Source organism: Garra rufa, chromosome 12, assembly GCF_049309525.1.
Source record: "Garra rufa chromosome 12, GarRuf1.0, whole genome shotgun sequence".
Taxonomy (NCBI): Eukaryota; Metazoa; Chordata; class Actinopteri; order Cypriniformes; family Cyprinidae; genus Garra; species Garra rufa.
Window position 1 is genome coordinate 16,558,401 of NC_133372.1, and position 17,072 is coordinate 16,575,472.

Below are 17,072 nucleotides of genomic sequence, written 5' to 3' on the forward strand. Positions count from 1 at the left end.
AAACATAAACATAAAGTCACTTTTTTAGGATAGGCCAACTGTATTTTACAGATAGTTTTGTCAAATCCAAATAGCTTTACAGATCTATAGTGTTTACACTATTTTCCAAGCTTTTCCAAAAAACCATAAACAATGATTACACAATGGACCTTTGGAACAGTTCTTTAAGACAAATAGGGTCACATTTTTAATATCTTAAGACCTTTCTACTGACAGTGCTACAGGGAGACAGGAAGGAGGACAACTGACAAACCTTACAGAGGCAGGTACTTTCATGTCCAGTTTGATCAACCCTGTTTTTTGGTTATTCTTGTGTTTTGGTTTTCTGTAATAACCTAGAACACTGTCTAACACTTGATGGCTGTCAATTCTTCGTCATCAGTTAGGAACCTATTTTTACTATGAAAAAGCAATCTTTCCTTTGAAAGCCACGTTTCTAGCATTTGTAAAACTGCATTTTCCATCTTAAAAATATATATAAATTACGATCTATGCTCTCAATGTCAAATGCAGAAATGTTCATTTATATGTTTATGACCTCAAAATGCAACAGTCAGAGTTCTTGCTAGAACCTTAGAATCCATCTGCATGCATTTTTGTGCAAACACATGGTATTTGTTTTGATTGTTTGCCATTGAATCCTTTCCATCCTATAGAGTGGTGTAGGTACATCAGAACCCGGAAGACTAATTTACAGCTGGTTCCTTTGGGGTTTTATAATGTGTTTTTTCAATTTGTGAGTAAAATAAAGCATGTGGTACACATAACTTGATAATACTGTTCTACAACATAAACTACACACACTTTTTATCTCACTATTACTGCTACTGGATCTTAGTGCTGTGTTTGACAGTATTGAACACAAAATTCTTTTAAATAGACCAGAAATTATGTTGCCATTAGTGGAATTGCATTGGCATGGTTCAAATCAAACTTATTTGACCATTATCAACTCGTAGCAGTGAATGAAGAGGTATGGAGTACCACAAGGCTCAGTACTAGGACTAATACTTTTCATGCTTTACATGTTATCCTTGGAAAATATGATCAGGAAACAGCTTTCACTGTTACCACTGTAACATACCAATTTGCAAAACTAACGGAATGCATAGTTAGTAGAAAAAACTAGATGACTAGTAATTTTCTACTATGAAATTCTGAAAAAACAGAGGTGTTAAAAATTTTCAGGCCAAAAACCTGTAATAACCTAGAACACTGTCTAACACATGATGGCTGTCAGTTCTTCTTCATCAATTAGGAAAAAAGGAAAGATTGCTTCTTCGCTGATCTACGAGACTCGAAGCCTCTCACCGTAGGGCTGGGCAATATATCGAACGATATTGTGAGGCGCGTTTAGTCAATGAAGCCGGTGCTTTGATTAGTAGTAAATCTCCATCACGTGCGTTCCGCTCAGGTTCCGCTGGAGCGGCAATTGATAAACAGAGACGTAAATCTCTGACAAGCTACGCCATATCGCGCTAAATATCGAATGCGATATTAAGCTCGATATGGCGTAGCTTGTCAGAGATTTACGTCTCTGTTTATCAATTGCCGCTCCAGCGGAACCTGAGCGGAACGCACGTGATGGAGATTTACTACTAATCAAAGCACCGGCTTCATTGACTAAACGCGCCTCACAATATCGTTCGATATATTGCCCAGCCCTATCTCACCGTTGAAATGCCTTCGCAGTGGATTAAGCTGAACCAGCAGGCCTCTGCTTGGCTGATTCGCTGCTTCTCCGCCACCTTCAGCGTCACAGCAGCAGTGGTCCCAGCTGATCCCCTGGGCTTAGGATCAATTTGGCCAAGAGCCAACGAATATCATTTATGGTGACAGTTCTTGACTCAGCACAAAGGAGAGCAGTAGTCATGCCAGAACACACTAGGAACCCCTCGCTCTCTCAAGACGTTTCAGAGAATGCTAGGCCTCATGGCCACAGCTTCTCCAGCACTGCAGTTGGGCCTACTTTGTATGGGGCCCCTTACAGAGCTGGCTGAAACCACAAGTTCCACCCCATGCGTGTCAAAGTGGACCAGGCCTGCGTGATGGCCCTGGCCCCTTGGTTAGACAATCAGTGGATGGAGAAAGGAGCACCCCTTGGAATGGTCAGCAGATGAAAGGTGGTCTCGACAGATGCTTCCAACATGGGTTGGGGAGCTCTGTGCAAGGGCAGACCTACTTTCGGCCATTGGTCGAAAGAGGAACGAGGACTCCACATCAACTGCTTGGAAATGATAGCAGTATGTTGAGCCTGTCAGTTCTTCCTGCCAGACCTAAGGGAACTGATTCACTCAGACAACATGTGGTGTCCTACATAAATCACCAGGGAGGCCTTTCTTCGAAGCACCTTTTTGTTCTAGTAGAGCACCTTCTGGAATGGACTCAGCTCCACTTTTTTTGGAACTGGCTTATGTGGTCCACAATTTTGAGCGCTGCACAACAAAATTGATCATGATGTGACTGAGGGTCTTGATCTTATTTTCATCTAAAATAGGCCTACTATTTTTAAAACATTTCTATCAATCAATGATAATTCTAAAAGAAAATTCCACGAGCGTAGATCAGTGGCCAAGAGTGCATCTGATTGACAGATTAACCACGCAAGCTCTGTCAGTCTTATTGTTAGCCCAGCAGGCACACAACGTCATATGACGTTAATATTAGGTTAGATTTAGGTTGTGACGTCAGGTGTCCAAAATTCAATGTCTAGCCAGCTTCTAAGAACAACGTTATTTTGACGTCCAATAATGACGTCAAATGATGTTGATATTTGGTTGATTTTAGGTTGTGTTGGAAAGTGACCAAAATCCAACGTTGAGCCAACATCTTACATCTCTTGGGATTTTACTTGAGGATACTTACTTGCTTGAGACTCAAAAGGAATGACTTGGTCCAATCTCTGTCCTCCTGGTTGAAAAACTCTGCTAATTAGCAAATCCAGGTGATTGGAAAAAAACACTGGGGAGGACTTTTACTCACAGAACCTGGATTTTAAACCTCTGTGTGTTGGAAAGTGACCAAAATCCAGCATCGAGCCAACATCTTAAGCGTTGGACATTGACGTCGGCCTGACGTTGGGTTCTGATGTCAACCCGATTTTCATTTCCAACCAAAATGCAACGATCCCAAGAAATTGATCGTCAATCTGATGTCATGTTGACGTCCTGTGCCTGTTGGGAATGTTCTGGTTATTTTGTTTCAGTGTACAGTTTGTGCAATTTTGTGCAAAACATACAAAGTAAACTTTATCATTAAGCTGAACTGTGCAACAAGCAGACTAAATGATAATTTATATATTTTCATTTTTTACAAATAAAGCTTCATATTATGAGAAGGATATGTTCTACGAGTTTAGGATCCTTCAATCTAAAAAACAAAAATCGAGAAAGAATCTGAACCAACATTTAGGAATCGATTCTTGGAATCAAATCCCATCTATTCCAGAATCAGGAATCGGACTCGATTCCAAAAATTTCAGAATTGAACAGCCCTAGCCAGAGTCCTTTCCGCTTAGACAGACATACACTTGCCATCTAGAACCAGTCTGAAGATGGAGTTATTGACTGTGGCACGTTCAAGCTCCTTGAGTCAGTTACTTGTGCGCTCTATGCCCCTGAGGTGTCTAGGCTGTACAAAGTTTTATGGAACGATCACCCAGGCCGGACGTAACCTTGCTGAACTTAGCCCGCTATTGCTTTGAAAGAATCTTGTTATGCTTTTCTATGAGCATTGCAAGCTTACAGGAGTATGCATTCAGTCGTTCCTCTACCTAGAGGCTGGGATTGTACTGGTTCCCATAGCGTCTAGCAACGCAGTACGAGTGTAGTATCGACAGGGAATGTACTCGGTTACTAACATAACCTTGGTTCACTTAGATACAGGAACGAGTACTGCATTGTTAGACTTGGTTGTCGCTTCAGTGGAAGTAACCTGAGGATCCTGTGGCGAAATGCCCGCTTATATAGCCAGATAACCCTGTCCCTTTTGGTGGGCTCTGGCGGGCTTAGTTGCCATAGGATCGTGCAGCACCACTGGCGATCCATTGGTTCATTTATAAAGCACTGCATGAATCAATGGCTGTGCAGTTTCACTGCGAGATTGAAAAAAGGTTTCAGTCAAGGAGAAAAAAAAGTCTTTTTACATTTTTCCCAGCCATTATTGGCTCCTAGCGAGTTTTCTTTAAGTTATTTATCTTTATTGTTTCAAGGCTTTTAGATTCGTTACCCTGAGACTGTAATCTCCTTCACGTCTGTGAAAAAGTAGCCTATTGCCTGGCCATCCCATTTGGATCTGCCTTGTCCCTTGCTGTGATTATTCTTTTAGTTGAGATTTAATAATAACATTCTTCATTCTTCTGTATTGAAGATCGCAAACTGTATCTGTGTTGTTTGGATGATTAGCAGTTTTTGTGCCAAATGTACCTTTTTAAATCATGGCCTAGTGCAATTTTGTTCCCTATTAGTCGGTCTCTCCGAGTCACATTGGAGACCGATGAATTGGGATCTCGCTTAGAGAGACCAATCTGCTTCATGTAAACTAAATGAGCCAATGCACATTGACATGCGATGATTGCATCCAGCTGCCGCTGACCGTTATTATAAATAGCCAGCAGGTGCAGTGCACAGTCAGCTTTAACTTCGGAGCCAATCTTTCTGACTTCAAGCAAGACTGAATGAATTCTCAGAAGCTTTTTCTAGTTTGTGTGTTGGCGGCACGGCGCTTCAACGGTGGTGGTCTTCCTTTCGAATGGGAAAGCACACATTAGGCTTCACTAACCCCTTTTGTGTTGTTGCTGCCATCTCCCCTGTGCGCCTCAGCACAAACGAGCAGATCTAAAACAGCTTCAGGGTTGAACGTCTTTATAAAGACGAGGCGTTCAAACATGCCCTTCCACTCATGCGTTTTTAGATGCGGTCGTTACCTGGCGCTGGGTGATGGTCACGATCTGAGCTGAGGCAGCGTTCGTGGATGAGTCATGCTCTCATTCTGGGAGGATGACCATCTCGGAGCTGTGGACCAGATTCCGTTTCGGTTCCTCGGGGGTTGATGGCGGACCAGTCCGGGGATACACGGCTGACCTGTCGGTGGAGCGTGCGGTGACAATGCAATTGTGTCCCTGCGCCGCTTCCACTTGGCGGGGCAATCCATTTCTTCCCTCCCAGGCTTGTAGGCACTCGTCAGCTCTGATCGACAGTGCCAATGTGGCTTGTGGTGAAGCTGCTTCCGCCTTACATGCTATGGCATTGTTACATAGGCACTGAAGGACCTGTACGAGGGTGGTCACGACCCAGAAATTCTCAAAGAACTTTGTATTGCTTCGGACCTCGCGGTCTCTGGTCGGCACCCCGTCCGTCCAGGCCCCCACCAAGACCAGTGGCAAACGGAAGAGCAAGAGATGGAGGGAGCTGCTCTTTGGGAGATGGTGAACGCACCACTCCCTCCCCTGATCCTGATTGTTCAAACCGATTTAATGCTAAAAGATTACGTTTGCTTGCGCGAACTCATCCGGGACTTTTCACCGATTTCCCCTCACGGCGTTTGCATATACTACGCCAGAACGCGTACACATGGAACGAGCCGGATGATGAGCTTGTGCTCGGAACAGTTGGACGTTGCTGTGTATAAAAGGTAAAACATGATATAAATACTGTTCAGTTTCTCACAAAAACCGATCGTTTCATGTCTTAGGACATCAATGTATCGTCATGAGCAGCAGGGTGTAATTTGTCTGTGGATGTTTTTTTTTACTTTTAAAGATTTGGTGCCCATCCACTGCCATTATATGGCTGACAGACTGCACCGCTTTGAGTTAAAAATCTTTGTTTGTGATCTGAAGAAACAAAGTCACCTACATCTTGGATGCCCTGGGGGTAAGCAGATAAGCATCAAATTTTCATTTTTGGGTGAACTATCCCTTTAAGAGTGACTGAATCTGCTCGGAAGAATGTAGGAGGCGCCCCGATCGCGAAACGTAAATATTTAACATGTTGAATATTTACAATCAGAAATCCTGATGTGTGGGGGAAACCCTGAGGACAAACGCGCAGATTATCACGTGAAACATAATATCCAATCAGAAAGTGAGCTGACAGAAGTTGGAAGAATAACAAAGACAAACATGGCTCAGCACTCTTTCTTTCTTTCTTTCTTTCTTTCTTTCTTTCTTTCTTTCTTTCTTTCTTTCTTTCTTCATGAATTTTCTGTCATAAACATTCCAAACACTATTATCGCAATTTCTTTTTTCAGTTACCACCATGTTTATTCTCAAGTGTTTTATTAACAATTGAAAATTACATGTATATGATGACATTACACATGATATAAACAATAAACATTATACATGATATAAACAAGTCTACATTAGAGGGGCAGTAAACAAATAGGCCTACAAGTTTTTTTAATCAAAATATTAAAGCGTGTACAAACTTTCAGAGTTTTCCCATCTCTGGTGTTTGCTTTAATTGGGCTCTTAAACCTTGACTTTTTAACATTAGCATTTCTTTGGTTGTTTTAGCGGTATTTTATAAGGACATCTGTTGTGGCAGAACAGAGCCAAAGCACAATAGATTATATTGGTTACTATGTTTTGCTAATGATACACCAAGTTCAATGGTTTTCAGTATTTCTTCTTTTATTCAAGCAATGCTCTATTTCCATATTAGCACAAGAGCAGGATAATATGAAAAATCACACATAACAAAAAAAGGCTCAGATATGCTATTAAACATATCAAGAATCAACGTGTGAATCTCAACAACGGTGGCAATCAAAAAAATAAATAACACATCAACTCTAAACATCACGAAAACATGCTACTAACTAAAAAAAATATTAAGAATTAAAGAAAATAATATTCATGCAGCAATGCATGCTGGGAGTCATTAGTGAGTTTTGTACTCTGCTGGTACCCAGCATGCAGAGGTTTAGATCTTTTATTTTTGTTATAGCAAGAGAAGCTATGTTACTGTGAGAAAAAAATAAAATAAACTCAAGTTAACTTATTTCATTTGTAGAATGCCATAAATTAGCCAAGTGCTTTTGAAGTTTATAAAAAAAAAACATTTATAATGCTTAGATAATGTGAACATATTAGTACTAAAAACTTAGTATTAAACAAAACCTATTAAAAACGATTCACCTCAGTTCTTCTGCAGATAACAACAGCACACATTTGTATGATTGTCATTGAGATTCATATGCTGAGTCTTGACATGTCTCTTTTTTGATGTGTCAGTGATGTAGTTCAAAACATTTTACACTAAAACTGCATATAACAATCAAACATAAAACTAGTGTTCAAGGGTCAGGAGCCCAACTAAAGCAAACACTGATCTCTACAATGGTAACAGCAAAACGAAAAAAAAAACAAAAAAAAAAAAAAACCGAAACCTCTGTGATTGTCAATAAGAACAAGTTACCATTTTGATAAAAACACGCTCAAAACCAACTTACCTTCTTGAGCCCCAAAACTTCTTGGTTTAGACTTTTAAAAACAGTTTAGTTTGCTAAAACTAAATGTGGACTTATCTGGGTAAAAAACAAAACTGGCTTTCTGCAACAGACTTCTGAACAAGCTAATAAATGTCTGAAAGGTTATTTGGAATCTATAGGCAGGTGAGTTTTTCTTAGGGTTGGAGCTGAACTATACAGGTCTGCGGCTCTTAGGACCAGAGTTTGCCACCCCTGATATATACTGACTTCTATACAGAGGTCATATAAGCTGACTTCATGAATTGATGTTGATTTAAAAAAAATAAAAATAAAATAAACTTACCATTATAGTGATTGGCATTCCCCTTTGGTTGGGCGCTTGGAACTTTGTTAGTTTTATTAATATTATTTGATTTCAAAGAAAGAAAAGTAATTAGTAGATTGCTTTTAGAAAGCTATCTATCTTCTGATTAAATCATTATGTATATATCATTAGCTGTATTTTACATGTTTATTAATGATCCTTTACTGTTTTATTGTTCTATATAAACACCTTGAGAAGCTTTTAATTGGGCTGATAAAGTCTTTTAATATATGCTCGAGTCACACACAGACTTTAACATTCAGCATGCAAATCACAACAATGGTAGCAATTCAAATTTGTTTATTTTTATTAATTGCAACAACAACCATTTTATTTGACTACTGACACAAAACATCAAATAAAATTGGCAAATATAAACAACAACAGTAAAACAAAGCAATTGCATTATTTATTAATGTCACAATGCACTCTGGGAGTCAGTGAGTAGCTATACTAACCGCAAATTAATTCATGTTACAAACATTTTTAAGTTAAATGAATTGAACTTTGAATTGATATAACAAAACATTTTAAGGTAAATAAACAGTTTTTTTAAGTTCACATTACTTATATATATATATTACTACCAACATGCAAAGGCTACTAGAGTGCAGGAAGTATATGTTTCTCAGAGAGATGCTGCTGCCAGGACCCTGACCAGAACAGTAACACACTTAGTTCTTTGAGGTCTATTACGATGGCTATAAATGTGTAAAAAAATTTTGTTCCCACCATACACTTCAAAGCACTGCAGAGACTCTTTCTGGTGTGTTAAGTGACATAATTTTAACACATCTGTCAGTGTTGTCAACAAGAGTAATTAAAAACTAAATGTAAATTAACATTTAAACAAGTTTGTATCTCTGCCACATTGCCCACATTCAGTCAGTAAATGTACTAAAATCAGTTAGATTTACAATGTTTTGTACAAGCCTCCAGTATAAGAAAACTCTTCCTGAGCTCTTTGTTTTGTATTGTGTATGTAAGCGTATTTATTATATATGTCTCTAATTATATGTTGGTTGCTCATACTCAGTGTCATCTTTTTGATTGTTCGTATCTCTTGGTGTGGGAGGAAGAGCTCTGTGTCCATTGACCACAGTCATATTCACATTAACATAATCCTTTAAAACATTCAAGAAAACATGAAATTATTAGCATTTTATAGTTACAATTTACATTACCTAACATATACGCTACTGTTTAAAGATTTTGGATCAGTAAGATTGTTGATCAGTATGAATGTTTTTCAGAGAACTCTTATTTTCATCAAGACTGCATTTATTCAATACAATACTGTAAAAACAGTAATATTGTAAATTTTATAATACTGTAATACTGTAATATTGTAAAATATTACTGCAATGACTATGAAATATTATTACAATGAATGAATGAATGAATGAATCAAGCCACACACCTGTTTTCAGAATTATTTTTAATTTCTAAAGGATCATGTAACACTGAAGACTGGAATAATGGCTGATGAAAATTCAACTATATTTTTTTTAATCAAATAAATGCAGCCTTGATAAGCATAATATTTTAAAAACATTTAAACATTTTACTGATCCCAAACTTTTGAACCATAGTATACATACTTAAGATTTTTGCTTTTATTGACATTTATATTCGCCAATTACTTCAGTGGCTATATGATGACCTCAGAATGATTGTCAGTTATACAAACAGCCTACAATAACACGTAATATTAAATCTACAGGACAAAACATAGTCTCTGAAGCAGACCAGTAGTTAAACTTACCGCTGTGCTGCTGCAATTTGTAAGGGGAGCAGGCAGGGAATAGAACTGCTCATTTGGACTTAGATCAACCCCCTGTTTAAAAAAAGACAACAAGCACAGTATTTATTTATATTCTTACACTAATAACATACAGTGTATCCGGAAAGTATTTACACCACTTTTTCCAAATTTTGTAATGTTACAGCCTATTCCAAAATAGATTAAATTCATTATTTTCCTCTACATTCTACAAACAATACCCCATAATGACAGTGTGAAAGAAGTTTGTTTGAAATCTTTGAACATTTAAAAAAAAAAAATCACATGTACAGTATTTACAGCCTTTGCTCAATGGACCCTTTTTACAAGACTGCTATGACTCAATTTAAAGGTCATCATCATCATGAATCCTTGAAAGTTTTTCATATTTAGATTTAAAAAAAAATGTATGTACATTTATAACACTATACTTTGTATTATATCACCTTTTCATCAAGTTACAAAAAACGAATTAACGCTAATGCAAGGGTGTTTCTAATGCCGCGTCTATGGGAGGGACAGTAAATTTGACATTGTTCTCTTTTCTGACTGCCAATATCTGTCTGTCTCAATTTTTTTCTTTTGATTGAAAGTCATGAAAACACTATTGTTGTGTGTCCCAGGAATTAAAACCATGACATCGACATATGAACGTGATGTTTATTAACACGGCTTGTGTCGCCAACATGACATGTCACACACACTCACTCCAGGCTACTCGTTGCTGATACATACATCGCATGAGGGAGTGCCATTCTTAAAGGGCCCAACACATTTAAAGTGCAACACATATAATGCACAAACCACTTTCTATTTTTGAACAGATCATTTATCACAATGATCTACATCCCCTTCCTTTAGCTGAAACCTCCTATCAAGGAAAGGAAAACTTTTAACAATAAACAGATTTGTGGCATTACATTAACTCAGTCAATGACTTAGAACGTTAATAACTTCCATTATAACAATGTAACCATTGCAGTTACAAATCCCCAGATGGTCTCTATGTATGAAAAATACACATCAACAAAGAATCGTATTAGAATAAAAATAGCCATAACAAACAAATGTAACAGGCATTTAAAATAAGAACCAAACTGCCACTAAATCTACCACTGATAGAACTCACTGTTCATATCTCGGGTTAGGCTTGCAAATACGACCTGAACGTGTTCTGTAAGGTGTACTGCCGACCTTGGTAGGAGACTTTACTGTGTGCTTTGGCAAGTCTGTGTGTGTGGATTCTGGTTGTGGGAAGTGTATTTGTGGTGAATGTGGTGCTGGGGGAGCACAGTCCTGTGTATGTGTAGTGGTGTTTTGAGAGTCAATGTCCTCAGGGGTGAGCCGTGATGGAGGAGGCTCTGCAACAGCAAGGATATGGCGTCGGTTCCTCCTGTATGTTCTCCCATTGCATTGAATAGTGTAAGACCGAGGCTCCTTGTTCACCTCCTTTACTGTTCCGAGGTGGTCGTATCCTTTCGGGGTTTGCATTCTGACAACTTGTCCCTCTGCCAATGGTTGCAGTGGACGACTTGAGCCATCATAGTATCGCTTTTGGGTCATTCTCTTATGGAAGAGTTGTGCAGTGACTTGGTGGGCCTGTTTGGGAGCTGGTTCTAACAACTTGGAGTTAACAGGAATGCTTGACCGTGTCTGTCGTGACAACAGACGTTGTGCAGGGGATCCTAATGTCGGGTCACGGGGAATGTTTCTCAGATTTAGGAGATTGAGGAATACATCCGTTCCATCTCTGTGAGATTTTTCCATCAGCTGTTTGGCACTGCGGACCGCTCTTTCTGCCAGGCCGTTTGACTGCGGGAACTCTGGACTACTGGTGACATGGATAAAGTCCCACTGTTTGGCAAAGTCTCTGAATAGTTGACTTGTGTACTGTCTGGCATTATCAGAAATGAGCATATGCGGTATGCCATGCACAGAGAAATGTCTTTTTAATTTCCTAATCACAGCTGAGGACGTCGTGTCACGGAGAAGGTCAATCTCATACCAACCCGAGTATGAGTCCACAAGCACAAGGTAGTTTTGGCCACGCCACTCAAGCATATCTGTAGCCACAGTAGACCAAGGCAAGTCAGGAACTGGGTATGGTTTCAGTGGTTCTTTCTGTTGATGAGGTTTTGTGCTGTTACAAACTGGACAAGTGAGGAGCTCTGCTGTGATATCAGCCGTCATGGTTGGCCAGAAAATTATACCTCTTGCTCTGTGCTTGGTGGCATCCAGACCAGGGTGACCTCTGTGGACTATGCTGATGTATTCTCTATGTAACGAGCGAGGGATGACTGTTTTGTGACCTTTCATCACTATTCCATCTTCTACGGCTAATTCATCTCTGTAAGGAAAGTATGGACGCACGGCAGGGCACAAACTATGTTCTTTATTCGGCCAACCTCGTTGAATCACAGTGCTGAGAGTCTGTAGCACCTCATCCTCTGCTGTTTGCTTTCTGAGTTCCTCCAGTCGAGCAGTGGAGATGTAACTGACCGACATGACCTCGAATGTGTCGTTTTCAGCATCTGGAGGGATTTCTATGTTCGGAGCTCGAGAAAGGGTGTCCGCAAGATACATGTGCTTACCCTTCTTATACAGCAGAGTGATGTCGTAGCACTGTAACCTGAGCATCATCCTTTGCAATCGTGCAGGGGCTGTGTGAATGGGCTTCTTTAGAATAGTCACCAGGGGCTGGTGGTCTGTTTCAACGATTGTAGATTTCCCGTACACATAATCCCTGAATTTGGTACAGGCGAATACGACGGCAAGCAGCTCCTTTTCAATCTGTGCGTATCGCGTCTCCGTGTCTGTGAGCGTGCGAGACGCGTACGCAACCGGTCTGCCATCCTGCATACATGCAGCACCGAGTCCAAAGCATGAGGCATCACAGGTTAATGTGACTGGCTTTTTCACATCATAGTATGACAACACAGGTGGAGTTGTCAAACATGCTTTGAGGGTATCGAATGCATGTTGGTGCTGCTTGTACCAGCACCATGCAGTTTCTTTGTGTGTCAGCTTCCTTAAAGGTGCAGCAACATCACTAAAGTTAGGGATGAACTTCCCTAAATAATTTGCCATTCCAAGGAAGCGCTGCAATGCTGGAACGTCCTTGGGAGCTGGCATCTCCGAGATAGCTTTTGTTTTTGTAGGGTCCGCCTTCAAGCCTTCACTAGTAAAGATGTGGCCTACATAGCTGACTTGGTCTAGACGGAATTTGCATTTGGCAGAGTTTAGTTTGAGCTTGACTTCGCATGCTCGATTAAGCACCCTTTTCAAATTGATGTCATGTTCTGCGGCGTCACGGCCTCCGACGATGATGTCATCAACAATGATAGCGCAGGGGTATCCTGAAAACAGCTGCTCCATTGAGCGCTGGAACACTTCGCTTGCGGAGTTTATGCCAAAAGGCATACGAAGAAATCTATAGCGCCCAAATGGAGTGCTGAAGGTAGTCATCATAGAGGACTTGTGGTCAAGACGTATCTGCCAGAAAGAGTTCTTTGCGTCTAGCACCGAAAATACAGTTGCCCCCGACATCTGGGATGCAACTTCCTCTACACTGCGCATTGGATGATGGGGTCTCTTTAAGGCAGCGTTGAGATCTTTAGGATTTATGCACAGTCTGATTTCTTGTCTGTCCTTTTTATGTGTCACAACCATGGACGAAACCCAGTCTGTTGGATCAGAGACTGGCATTATGACTCCCAAACTCTGCATGCGGTCCAGCTCTGCTTTAACACGGTCCTGCATTGCCAATGGAATGCGATGTGCAGGGCGAACTACAGGTTGCACGTTTGGGTCTACTGTCATGGAGTATGTGATTGGGAGTTCCCCAAGTTCATCAGTGAACAGGTCTTTGTATTCACTGAGAATTTGTTCAGTACCATTCCCAATACTGACCAGGTGCACATGCGGGCTCATTGTTACAATTCCCATGTCTAAACATGCACGAAATCCTAACAGTGGCTGGACATCTTGATCCACCAAGAAAAATGGGAGGGAGTGACTTTGTCCTTTTAAGCTACACAGCAGTGTAACTAAACCTTTTGTTTCGATTTTACCCCCACCATAAGCCACTAGGTTAGGCGTACTTCCTTTCTTCACTAGTTGTGCATCTTCTGCAATTAGTTTGAAGGTTGTTTGCGACATTATGTTACACTTTGCCCCAGTGTCGACTTTCATCTCAATTGGAGTTGTATTTATGTGCAAAGTGACAAATCCCTCTTCATGCTCAGCCATGAGAGAGTTAACAGTGTCAACACACCTATCAAATTCAATGCCGTCAACATAGAACGTGTCATCATATACAGCGGATTTGTCCATTTCAAGTTCATGTACTGTCTTTTTGTAGTTTGTTTTCTTTGGACCAAACTGACAACGCAACATTCTGCAACATTTTTTGAAATGGTTCATTTTCTTGCAGTTGTGGCATAGCTGTCCAAAAGCCGGGCATTTTTCTTTCTTTGCTATGTGATTGTTTCCACAATTCTTGCAATTGGTTATGGTGAGTGAATCATTGTGTTCTATTTTGGGCTTTTGTCTTATGTACTGGCGCCTCCTGCTGGAAACTGGATGTACTGCATCCACATTAGTGGGCGTCTGCGGCATCGCCAACGTTTTATTGTTTTCTTCAGTCATTTCATGTATGCGACATATTGAGATGGCTTTAGTTAGAGTTAAGTCGCTGTCCCTTAACAGTGCTTTCCTTAAGCTCTCACTGTTGATACCGCATACTATCCTGTCACAGATTAGCTCGTCTGTCAATTCTCCAAAATGACATACTTTTGCTTTAATCCTTAGATCACTGATAAATGACTCAATAGTCTCACCTTGTTTTTGGTTTCTGGAGTGAAACTTGTGTCTCTCCATTGTTTTGTTTTGTTGTGGGTTGCAAATTTCACGAAACTTCCTTTTCAGGCATTCTGGATCCTCTCTTGTTTCAGCGGGAGTTAAAACAGCGCCATTATCGCCCGGTGCACGCACCTCCGCTGCGTAGACGAACGAACGCTCTCGTTCTATGGCCTCCGGTCCTGCGAGATTGAGGAGGATATAGGCTCTTGTCTTGGCAGGCTTATCGTGGTGCGCCGCCGCGATGAAAATGTCATACTCCTGCTCGAAGATTCGCCAATTGTCGGCAACATTCCCTTCGAAAGATAGCGGGTCAGGTCTCCGAAAACAATCCGCCATTGTCACGCACTACGCGGCTTGAGAAAAACTTTCTAAGAGCAGTCTCTGTTTGTTTACAAAAACGGTTCACTCGCAGGCGAAAAGTCCGTGCCGTTTTCTGACACCATGTTGTGTGTCCCAGGAATTAAAACCATGACATCGACATATGAACGTGATGTTTATTAACACGGCTTGTGTCGCCAACATGACATGTCACACACACTCACTCCAGGCTACTCGTTGCTGATACATACATCGCATGAGGGAGTGCCATTCTTAAAGGGCCCAACACATTTAAAGTGCAACACATATAATGCACAAACCACTTTCTATTTTTGAACAGATCATTTATCACAATGATCTACACTATTGTGGAGTTTTTTGTTATTTGAGCAAATGGGAATGCAAAAAATACATTTGTAGTACTCTCCCATTCACTGCTCTCAGATTTTACCCAACTATAACAACTTCCACTATGAGAAACAAGGAAATGTGAGAAAGGTCCATACTTTGTTGAAGCACTTTTGGCACCAATCAAAGCCTCAACTGTTTTTGGATATATTGCTACAAGTTTTGCTCATCATCATTTGGCAGTTATCTGCCATTCTTCTTCTCATCCCTTCACCTCTTAACCTGTCAGGTTGGATGGGTTTTCATTAAGGCTCTCAATATTTCCTCAGATCTGTGCCTCGATACAATCCTGTCTCGGTCTGCAGACAATTCCTTGGACTTCATGGCTTTTTTGTTGTTGATAAACTATTCCTTTAATGTTATTTTTATTTTTTATAGCCTAAATTAAATAATACTCTAAAGGAGAAAATAAAACTACCAGCAGGTGGCGGCAGTAAATGTCTTTATGAGTCATTTGTTCATTCATTTAATTCATTCAAACAGCTGATTCATTCAGGAGACAAGTAAACAGCTCTATCTAGGAATGGGCCATTGTATAATTAATTCACGTTTCATTCAGAAAAAAGATTTATTTAGAAAATCACTGCTATTGCTCACACACGCACAACAGTTTTGCAGTGGCCTCAGGTAATATTTTTGTTGGCAAAACTGAGCAAAACCACAATATTGTGTTTAAAATCCAGTGTCACACAAAAGTGAGTACACCCCTACATTTTAGCAGCCATTTTAGTATATTTTCTCAAGAGGCAATACTAGAAATGAAACTTGGATATATTTTATAGTAGTCAATGTACAGTTTGTATAGCAGTATAGATTTACTGTCTCTTGAAAATTACTCAACATACAGTCATTATTGTCAAAATAGCTGGCAACAAAAGTGAGTACACCCAAGTGAACTTGTCCAAAGTGTCAATATTTAGTGTTAGCACCATTGTTATCTGGAAATGCCTTAATCGTCCTGTGCATGGAATTGACCAGAGCTACACAGCTTGTTTCTGGGATCCTACTCCATTCCTCTATAATGACATCACGGAGCTGCTGGACATTAGACACATGGTGCTTCTCCACCTTATGCTTGAGGATGCCACACAGGTGCTTAATAGGGTTCAGGTCTGGAGACATACTTGGCCACCCCATCACCCTCAGCCTCCTCAGCAAGGCAGTTATATGGTCTGAGCACTGACAAGCTTACCTTCTACTTCTGCAACCTTTAAAGCAATGCTGGCAGCACTCATGCATCTGTTTTTTGAAGCCAGGTTCTGCACCTCATGCACAGAACAAGTACTCAACTTCATTGATCGACCCTTGCAAGGCCTGTTCCGAATGGAACCTATCTTGGAAAACCTCTATATGACCCTGACCACTGTAGTGTAACTTGGTTTCAGGGTGTTACTGAACCTCTAATAGCCTTGGCCATTTTTGTGGGGAGAAACAATCCTAATTCTCAAATCCTCAGAAAGTTCTTTGCCATGTTGGATATGTTGGATGTCCAACATGGCAAAGAACTTTCTGAGGATTTGAGAATTAGAATTGTTGAAAGATGATTAGGACATGTGGTTTTGCATGGTTAAACAACATACTGCATACTACCCACTTAGGGTGTACTCACTTTTGTTGCCAGCTATTTTAACAAAAATGGCTGTATGTTGAGTTATTTTCAGAGGACAGTAAATCTATACTGCTGTACAAGCTGCAAATTGACTACTCTAAAATATATCCAAGTTTCATTTCTATAGTATTGTCCCTTGATAAGATATATTAAAATGGTTGCTGAAATGTGAGGGGTGTACTCACTTTTGTGAGATACTGTATAACACAATATTAACTTTTTACTCAACTGTTAATCATATTTTCACTCGTGCTCTGCATGACAAAATCAGCACTCACGCAGTTCTCGCTGCTTTG